The sequence below is a fragment of the Carya illinoinensis genome, chromosome 15 (genome assembly GCF_018687715.1).
Source record: "Carya illinoinensis cultivar Pawnee chromosome 15, C.illinoinensisPawnee_v1, whole genome shotgun sequence".
Taxonomy (NCBI): Eukaryota; Viridiplantae; Streptophyta; class Magnoliopsida; order Fagales; family Juglandaceae; genus Carya; species Carya illinoinensis.
In genome coordinates this window covers 13,187,720-13,197,546 of record NC_056766.1, presented here as the reverse complement: position 1 = coordinate 13,197,546, position 9,827 = coordinate 13,187,720, and the positions used below count along the sequence as shown (strand labels likewise).

Sequence of the window (9,827 nt, the reverse complement as noted above, 5' to 3'; positions counted from 1 at the left end):
TATTACTATGTACTTCTGGTGTAATCATTTTGATTGCTAGGGTACGTATTTTAAAATACTCGTGATGGAATCATTCTGATTGTCAGAGTATTACTAGGTACTCTTGGTGTAATCATTCTGATTGCTAGGGTACATCATTTAAAATACTCATGATCATTATGATTGTCTGAGTATCTCTGATGGAATATGTTAGGTAGAATCATTATGATTGTTCAATATTCCTAACAAAACAACTGGTGGAATCATTTTGATTGTCAAAATTCAATTCCAAGTTTTTGTTAAGTAAAGAACTCAGATCAAGTTTATGTTTAGTTAAGTTTCAGTTCAAGTTCAAGTTCAAGTTCATGTCAAGAAATTGAGTTTAAGCTGTTAAATAAACAAGATTCCAAGTTTATGTTAAGTCAAGTTTCAGATCAAGTGCATGTTAAGTCGAGTTTTAGATCAAGTTCATGTTATATTATGTTATGTTCACGTTCACGTTAAGTTTCCAGTTCATGTTCATATCATGTTATGTTCACGTTTATGTTATATTTAAGCTCACGTTCATGTTATATTATGTTCATGTTCATGTTAAGCTTCAAGTTCGTGTTCATATCATACTATGTTCACGTTTATGTTATGTACAATTTCATGTTCATGTCATGTTATGTTCATGTACGTTCAAGGTCTTGTTATGTTATGTTTACATTCACATTATATCTCAAGTTCACATTTACGTCATGTTATGCTCAGGTTTATGTTAAGTTCAAGTTCATGTTTATGTTATGTATGTTCACGTTCATGCTATGTTTCAAGTCCATGTTATGTTTCAAGTTCACATTCATGTTATGTTGCTAGTCCATGTTATATTTTAAGTTCAAGTTCATGTCATTTCAAGTAGTTCACATTTCAGTTTAGGTTATGTCAGTTATGCCATGCTATATGTCAGTTATGCCATGCTATATGTCAAGTTATACTATGCTTACTTACGACTTGAATTATACATTCATGCTTTTACTGCCATGCATGCATCATTAATCTATGTGGGAGTTTTCTATTAACTTACTGAGATTTTTGTAATCAAATCTTATTGTGGTAGTCCTAACTACCATTCCTCCCCGAATGCTAGATCTTGTTATAGGACCGGAAGGAGAATCGGAATCTGACCAACTGAACATGATCAACTAAGCTAGGGTGCAATGTCGATGATGACATAGTAATTAACTTAGGTTACTACTTGTACTTATGGAGTTGTATCTCCAATACTCTTTTAATCACAACCATTTTGGACTAATGTTGTAATCGTGGTTGTTTAGTATGCCTTTATGTATGAAGTATGTTTCAAGTAATTGAGATATTTTTAGTTTGGTGCATAGTATTGCTAAAGAAAAAAATTTATCCGCAACGAAAATTACATAATGCTAGATGCATATTAGGAATATTGCATCTTATATGTCATGAACAGGGCCAAGTAACCTTGTGTTCCATGTTTCGACGCTTCAGATGTTCGTTCGATCCCAAGCAAAATTTAGGGGTGGCACATGCTGTATAGCAGAAGAAGAGGAAATAAAGGCTGGAAGGAAGCAACGAGATTAACGATAGGAAGAAAAGAAGTTAATGATATGGGGCATTTGAGATTTTATAGTGTGTAAAAGGGCATATGTTTGTGTGAAGTGAAATGGTGTGTTTTGATTAAGTGAAACGGTGAGTTTGATAAGTAGAATTTAGATTGTGTTTTAATTTGTAAGAGTTGCATTTTGATTCATCGAACTCAGTCTGCAAGTGTAAGAGCAGCAGAGTTCATGCATGTAGATACTTTTTGATGAATAAGAATCTTGAAGTCTTGGAGGTTAGGAAATTCCTGGAAAATTCCCGATTTAGGTTTATCATGGAATCTGAAGTTTAATCAACTCTTGGTGTGATTGCTTTTCTTAGTGTTCTAAGTTGTTATTAACAAGCACTAGTGAAGTTCCAAAGTTCTAGGTGGTTCTTGATCATCAAGAACGTTACATTTAATATGTTGCATTTAAGATTTAATTTATACTCTATTCGTTGATTTCTTCGCTTCTTGATTCTCCATTGTCTATTAATTATGAATTGACATTTTTAAATTATCATTGAACAATTTAAAATCACATCAAGAGATGATCTAGGAAGTTCTGCAGATTGGCATCGATCCCTTGATCAAACTCTCAAAACTTTAATAATTGACCCCTTAGAAAAGTGGTCTTCATTATTTGAGTTGGTCGATCTATGAGTTAATGTCACATGATGTCAATGATCATGTTAATGTCGCAACATAACTTGTTTTAGGCAATAGTCATTAACATCAACAAGAAGTTGCAGGCTGCATATAGTCATTATTTGCCACAACATGAGTATAATGACCGGAAAACATTATTCATGTGGCATGCATGCAACTTTGCCAAAAAGTGCTTATTTATGATGAAAAGTGAGTATTCGAGGCTAATACACATGAAAGAAACATAATTTTCCCTTATCATAAAATGAAAGTACTCCATTAAAGGTATGATGTATGGCTGTCTATAAATTTCTCTTTCCGTACAAGCCTATATCGTGTATTTCTAGATCTTCTTTTCGATTAAGATCCATTCCTCAAGGAAACATGTGTAAGAAATTATGATCCCCTCCGTTACAATTTGGATGATTATCCAAGAAACTAATTATTTGTTTACAATACGAGATTTATGCCAAGAAAATTTGGACAATGCAGATTTTAACATGAAAACATGAACAATATTATATATAAAGTGAACATAATTAATCTTTTCTGAAGTTTTCTCCGGTTTCAAACATATGTGTTTTTTTTTAGATCCATACATTGCATAAGATATATATGCATCACTAGAACACACTCCTAGTTATAAGCAAATGTATCCTAGTTATTCACACATAAATTATTTAATATGAGGCCGAGTTCAAAGTACTACACATGATATACTTGAGTAAGAAGGCGTGGAGTTAGATGGATTTCTAGTGGTGTTGCTTTAACAGAGGAAAGTCCAGGTTTCTCAACCATATCTACTAGTTCAGTTGTTGGGGTTGAAATGTCAAAAGCATGCAAGAATGTAGCAAGTGTGAGTTGAATCAAATGTAACCCAAGAGAGATTCCAGGGCAAACTCTTCTACCACTTCCAAATGGTATCAATCCAAAATTCTGACCCCTAACGTTGATATCTTTATGGGTAGTAAGGAATCTTTCTGGACGAAACTCTGTTGGATCTTGCCACACGTGTGGGTCTCGATGGATCTTTGATAGATTAACAAGAAGAAGTGTGCCAGCTGTGACATGGTAACCAGCCAAAGTACAATCTTCGCTAGACTCGTGTGGCACCAAAAGTGGGGCTACAGGGTATAAGCGCATTGTTTCTTTGATGACAGCTTGGAGATAGGCTAGGTTTTGTATGTCTGAATCCTTCACTTGCCTTTCCTTGCCAACCTGAAGGTCGAGCTCTTGTTGGACTTTCTTTAGAGCCTCCCGATTGTTAAGAAGTAAAGAGAGAGCCCATGTCAGGGTCACAGCTGTTGTATCTGAGCCCCCTAAAATAAGGGTCTACAAAAGTGGTAAAATTAGAGATCAATAAGAATATCCATTTAATGTCATAGTCAAGTGGGCAAGTATCAAGTATTAGGAAGTGCATATGTATGTATGGAGCTTGAGATCATGGACTTGGATTTTTAAACTTGTATAGTCACAAATTGCTACTTGTAATATACAAAACTATCAATATGCATAAACATTGAGAAGGGATAGGAGAAATCACACTTTCAAGTACTAATCGTGGGGTCCTTTTCTATATATGATACTGCCAGAATATGAGCAAGTTATAACCTTGAATTGATCCTTGGAGTGCGAATGCATATGATATTACTAGACATGACTAGTGGATAATTGATTAATCATATTGGCTAACCAAACAATAATTAATGATCATACCAGGCAAGTAGCTTTGGTAATTGTATCAGCGTCAAAATTGGAAATTTCTGTGTTATCTGTGACAATGGATAGCATCACATCCATAAAGTCCTGGTGTCCATTCTTCACCTCACTCGAGAGATTTCTTTGTTTATGTTCTTCTAGCAAACTTGTAAGCACATGATCTATTTCTCTTGCGACTTTCTTCATAGCCCGTTTGTCCCCACCCAAGTCTAACCACCTTAGATATGGTAAGGCATCTGACACCACAAACTTTCCAAACAAAATGGAAATATCTTTCAATGCCTTCTGGTACCTAAGATCATTTACTTCATCCTCATCCTTGGTGGCAGCACAAGCAAATCGCTTCCCTACAACCATCCTAAACATAGTGTTTAGTGTAATCTTGTCGAACCATCTATTCATCTCCACCAACACGAGCTTGTTTTTATTGACCAGGAGTTGATATGTTTCTTTTATAGCCGTGTTTACCTCCGACTCTCCGATGTGCTTGAACATCTCAAGGCGTTGATTTGAAAGTAATTCAAGTGTGGTTATTCTTCGAACGTGGCGCCAATAGGAACCATAAGGGCTCAAAGCGAATAGGGCATAGTTATATCCCATGAGTTCTGTTGCCATAGCTTTTGGACGGTTGGCAAAGACTTTGTCTTTGGTAGTAAAACACTCTTTGGCTATCTCTGAATTGCTGACCACTATAGCTTTATGCACGCCCAATCTGATGGTAAAGATTGGTCCATACGTATCAGCCATATAACCCAAGGGTATATGAGCAGGTTTTGACCTTGCTAATAGGTGGAGATGGCCGATCATAGGCCAGGCACCACCAGCTTATGGAGGAAGTGTGCTTTGAGTTGCAGTTTGTTGGGCTGTGCTCTTCCATAATAGAAAGAAGATAAAGAGAAGCAAGCAAGCAAAGATGGTAGCCATGATATAAGTCATATTAAAGGTACTTGATGAGTAATATTGAAACAGCATATATAATTTCCTTTTTGGCTGTGGTTGTGGATAGAGGTTGAGATGGGAAGGGCATATAAATAGATACATGTGTGTGCATGTGCATGTGCCAAATGGGGTCTTAATCATATGGATGTTGCTATAGCTACTGGGGAGCCTAGATCACCGAGTTTGCAGGTAAATTTAAAAAAAAGTAATAATTTTATTAAATTCTTTAAACGTTTTTAAAAAGTATAAAATCATAAATTTATTTATTAAAAACTACTTACTTAATTATTAAACAAAAAAAATCAAATCGATGATCCTCGGTAAGGATTTCGGTGGCTCAAGCATTATTCATTTTTGCAGTGTTCTAGAACAATTTCACGCCGGAATTAGGCTAGCTTTAAATTAACGCCAATGACTACTATTTAGGTTGGTTAAAGTTGTAGTGGATAGAGCTGAACTAGCTCTATGAAGTTATATACCGAAAAATGTTATTTTTTATCTTAAATTTTAGGGTTTTGCTACACAACCTCCCAACACCCCAACACCCTACCTTTCTTTTAATTTTTATTATTTTATTTTTTTATCAAATATTCAATATATAAATAATGAATAAAATAATTAAATTAATTTAAAAAGAATAAATTCAAAAAAAATATTAAAAAAATATTAAAAAATTAAAAAAAGGTGGGATGTTGGGGTGTTGGGAGGTTGTGTAGATTTTTTCTTTATTATTTGTAAAATAATATATTAGTAAAAATATTATAAAATAAACAGATATTTAGAACGAAACAAAGTAATGGGTAATTAAAGTACGTTGATTACTGTACTGATATTATTAATTCAAGTTATTTGGGTCCAAACGATATACAAATTAAAACATTGTTCGTAGCATTCATAGAAAATACAGATTTAGTAGGGAAAAGAAGTTTATTAATTATTTTTTACGAATATTTTGGTTAACTAATCAATGTCAGTTTGGCATTGCATTTATCGTCTACTGTTTTGCTGTTGCCCTTGTATATACTAGGCTAGCTATACTAATGGTAAGTGTACAAACAAAGCAAGATCGATCTTGTTAGTTATGTGCAATAAATAACCTCACTCAAAGCTTCTACATGACTAGATAGCTAGACAGCCAATTTCTATAGCGGCGAATTAAATTTTGATCCAAAAAATTAATTTTCTGCATTGCTGTTGTTTTACTTACGGAGAAAAAAGAAACTTTTTTTGTGCCAAAACTATATCGTCGCAAATAGTCTTGACAGAAAAAATAATTTCGATATGTTTTTAGTCTTTCTTTTTGGTCTTTTTTGATAAACAAGATGCAATATTTATAGAAATTAGAATTTGCACTATGCAAAACTTGAGAGATGTTCCAGTTAATGTTTGCTTCCAAGATGGCTGAGATTGTGTTAATGATGGGTGCGATTGGCCATCCTAACTCGTTAGAGGGCTAACAGAGGGACTTATGAATGATTTCTTAGTCTCCTTCAATGGTGATCCATCTAAAATTTTGTTTTCCGCTTTAGAAACCGCTAGGAGGGAGGCTAGAGCTTCACTTGTTCAAGGTTCAGTGCTAAGGCCTTTTTATGCTTTTACACCAACATTAGTTTGTCACTCAATGTGGTACATGATATTTGTAATATTTGTGGACCTAAACTGCTGCAAAAGGTTAACATTTTAAGAAAAGCACCAAAACATTGCATTTTGCAGCCTAAACCCTTTCCCCTAGTTCTTCTCCCCCCAGCCCGATACTCTCTTTCTCACTTCTCTATAGAGTTTTCTGTTGCCCCTTGCCATGTTGTCCGCTTACCATCCCACCATCTTTACCTCACCTAGCCGATGAGTTTGTTTTTCCATCTAGCTCTCTCCCTCTCTCTCTCTCTCTCTCTCCGTGTCTCTCTTTCTATCTCTCTGTCCATCTCTCTCTCTCTCTCTCTATAACTCTAGCTCAGTCCTACTCTCTCTCTCTGTTCGTGACTAGGATGCCCGACTGTTACACCAATGCAGCCCAAGGTATTTCATTACCTTCTACACTCACCGTTTGGGTACTAGAGTATTCAAAGAATACTCTACTACTATTTATTATTTTATCATTACTTTTCACCTACTTTTTACTCCCGTTTACTACTATTCACTACTATTTAATATTTTATTATTACTTTTTCTTTACTATTTATAGAATATATGACATCATCTCACTATTCAAATGCAACCAGCTAGTCTCCATTTCAATAAGGTCTCTCTCTAGGGCTGGAAAAAAAAAAACTTGCAAACCAGTGAACTAGCCCCAACCAAGCCAGATGGTTTGGTTTGGTTTTGAACCGATCCAGTCCGAGACCAGTTCCTCCATTTAAAAACCGGCCAAATCTGGTCTAGTTCCTGTTTTGGGTTTCTTAATACCCGACCGGTTTGTAAATATATATATTTAATTAATTTTTAATAATATGTAAAAAAGATTCATATTATAAATAATTTATATATAATATATATAATTATATATAAAATAATTTTTGTGACGCCCTGACTCCCATGTACAAAAACGCAGGAATTGTGAGGTCGAGATGATGACAATATAGGTCACACATCCCAATGATAAGTGCCAAGTGTGTGTATATGTAGAAAGTGTACAACAAAAAACGCAGTGGATGAATTAAATAAGTTAACTAATGTGATGCCCCCAAATCTCCACATACGGACACAGGGAAATCGAGACGTTCGGATGGTGACAACACGGGTCACCACCCTATAGTCGAGTGCCAAGTTTGTGCAAGACAAATGTGCACGAAGAAACACGCAGCGAAAGGTAAAGTCATAAACTAAGTACCAGAATCTTTCTTAGTTTAATACAAAATTGTTCAAAACATACATAATAAAATATTACAAGATCTAAATATAATTCAAAGCAACAACAAGATATTAACTTCAACTCAGACCTCCGGCAGAGCTGCATCCTCGGGCTCAGCCTCCTCCTCTTTCTCGATCTCTGCATCAAAATCTACGGTACTAAAAATGGTGCCGCAGGTAAGTAAAATCCAAATAACACTAGATAAAAACATATTAAACTCAACAATATGCATGAAAGAAAAACCAATGCACATGTCCCATAAAATCATAATTTTTCCACGCACGCCAAAAACTCATTTGGCCCAAAAACATGACCATTAAAACCATCTCAAAACCGCTACCACCATTTTCCCAGAAAATGGATCAAAAGCCTCAACACATCCTCGCCATTATCCTAGATAATGGCCCAAACCACCATTTTCTCAGAAAATGGATCAAAAGCCTCGAAACCAAACCTCGCCATTTTCCCAGAAAATGGCCCATATTCGAAAACCATAAAAACGATCCAATTATGCATGTACCATGATCTCCCCTAGGGATCATCCGCACACCCTGACTCTGTGCTACACCGCAGGTAACGACTACGCGTGTGACACCTAAACAAGCGATGCCCAGACTCGCGCCCCACGCGTACCTAGCCAGGCCATCCTCTAGTCCCCGCCACTCTAGGGACCACGGAGTTGACACGACAGCGTTACTGTATCGTGCGATCCAGTCGTCGCCCTGCGACAACCCAGGAGATGTCACTCAATATTATCCATTCCCGAGTGATCAGAGGAACTCCACCGAGATAATAACCCATCCCGGCTTGGGCTCATGAGACACACGCACCCAAAAAACCATTTACGCCAATAATACGGGATTTTCTTGATTAAAATAAAATGCATAAATATGCAATATGTAACGCACTCCTCATGGCACGAATAACCAACCAAATTACAAACAAACATAACCAAGCACTCCGTCCTCAAACCATCCGACCCCCGAACTCCTCGGACTCAGTCCGGAATCAGCCAACCAACAGATAAATATTTATTGAATGAGCAAAATATATCTAAATCTAAAAGTAAAGTTTGGAAAATACTTACAGCCCTATATGGTATTTTTAGAAAGCTCGCGGCGTTGCAAACGGCAGAAGAAAAGTAACGTAACAGTGTAATTTACACTGTGGTCGTGGGTAATAAATTACCCATTTTCGAACGGGGACAAACCAAAGCTCCGGATTGATAGGGAATGGCCTTGAGATATTTATAAAGTTAAGGGAAATAAGTTTTGGCCATGGGTGGTGGTGGAAATGGCGGTCGAAGGCCAAAAAGGGGCTGAACGGAGTTGAGCTCGTGGGAGCTGCTCTGACAAAGGATCGAGGCTGGAAATAGGTGGTTTAGGTTGGCAAGAGGTAGGGGAAAAAGTTGTGAAGAGATGGTGGCCGGAGGTCGTGCGACGGCCCCGTAATCGGTGAAAAATCATATGGCTTGGAGGAGCTTGTGGTGGCTAACGGTAGCTTGGATGGAAGTGAAACTTGGTAGGGATGTTCACCGGTGAGAGAGAAAGAAAACTGGGTGGGTGGTGTAGGCCACGCCACCGGCAAACGGTGGTTCTGGGCTACAAAAGCAACCGGCGACAGGGAAAAAAATAGAGCAGGTGCAGTGACTTCCAGGGGCTCGTGGTGGCTAACGGCTGGTTCGATGGCTCTAAAAATTGGTGGGGATGATCTCTGGTGGAAGGGAAAGAGAATGGTGGGGGTGGTGTACAACACAGCCGCCGGATGGCGGCGTGATGGGCGGCCGAAGTGGCAGCGACGGTAAGGGGAAAAAGAAGGGGCAGCATGCGGGAGAGGGGAAACTGGGAGGAAAGAAGAAGAAAAAGAAAGAAAAGAAGAAAAAGAAAAGGAAAAAGGGAAAAAGAAAAAGAGAAAAGAAAAGAAATGAGGTCCAATCCTCATTCCGAAAACCAAAAACAAATCCGCCGAAAACGATATTAAAAACCGTAAAACAACTAAAATAAATTAAACAAGATATCAAATAAATTAAAACCAATTTAAAATACATTAATTTAGAATAAATAAACCAATATATTAATTAAATTAAAAACAACCCTTCAG

General features: G+C 36.9%; 1 pseudogene; it reads right to left on the bottom strand.

Moving 5' to 3' along the window:
• Positions 1–2,534: 2,534 nt before the first annotated feature.
• Positions 2,535–4,864, bottom strand: LOC122296684 (annotated as a pseudogene).
• Positions 4,865–9,827: the final 4,963 nt, after the last annotated feature.